Consider the following 1,229-nt stretch of genomic DNA (forward strand, 5'->3'; position numbering starts at 1 on the left):
GAGTGTAACGGTGGTAGGTGACTTATTGGACATGAGCATGAGAAAGGAGTCTGGATAATCTTTACATTTCCTCTCATCCTCAGAGGTCTGTGAGTGGTGCCATTAAGCAAGATAGGTAATGCATGAATATGAGACTATTTGGGTGATTTGGGGGCATGTATTCTCTCCACAACTATAATTTAATATTCTCAAGGTAAGGGATCTTTTTTTATTTATTTTATTTTATTTTATTTTATTCTTTTAGCCATTGTGTGGAATCCATAAGTTATATTAACAATTAATTGCTGAATACAATAAGGAAACACAGATGAGCCATTAGCATTTTACTGAGGGGCACAGTGAAGCATAGGAAATAGTTAGGAGAACCACATGTATATTTGCATTAAATATGCATTATATTTGCATACAGTTTGAGTAAGTCTGTCAAAATAGTTTCATTTTTTATGTGCATTTTTAAGTATTCAAAGTCTATTATTGATGCCTTTTAAAGGAACCAGTACCCGTATTAGATAAAATGTTAGTAGCAGGCTAAAGACAGAAGAAGCAAACTTACTACCTAATTATTCATATCCAGATACCCCCTATAGGTCTGGTTACTCCTCTTTCTAATGGCTATTTGTCGTACTTGTGATTAACACAGTTGGTTGGAATTTAGCGGTGATGTCAAAATTATATCTCTCTTGCCTTAGACAACCTCAATTATATTGAGAGGCGGCAGTTAGTAAAGTTTAGTTAGCGGCAACCTAATCATGGAAGGGCTTGAAGAAAGTATATTTAGCAAGAATATAAGATTTCATCCTCCTTTCAAATTGTGGGTATTTTATTCTTACATTGTTGTTTGAATCTCTTTAGAAGGAGCTGGAGAGCTATTGGGAGGATTCTTTGCACTGAGTAGAAGTAGAATACATAGTTGGTTCTCAATAACAAGCCCTACTAATGCCAGTTTGGATACATTAGAATCACCAAAAGAGCCTACCAAAAAAAAAAACAAAAAACAAAAAAAGAAAAGACAGATACATAGTCCTCATCACTGGAGATTCTCCCTCAATAGAGCTGACATAGGGTTTCGACATATGTAGTTTAAATACTCTTCTCATATAATTCTGAGGCAGAGCTAGGATTAGTAGTCATTAAAACAGATTAATTTAGAGGGCTCCTCAGACTTAATAGTTTCAGAATTCTTCTCAGCATCTGCTTCCAGTAGAGCAGGGAAGAGACCCGGCTTAGTT

This window comes from Hipposideros armiger, unplaced genomic scaffold (assembly GCF_001890085.2).
Source record: "Hipposideros armiger isolate ML-2016 unplaced genomic scaffold, ASM189008v1 scaffold_379, whole genome shotgun sequence".
NCBI classification, from domain to species: domain Eukaryota; kingdom Metazoa; phylum Chordata; class Mammalia; order Chiroptera; family Hipposideridae; genus Hipposideros; species Hipposideros armiger.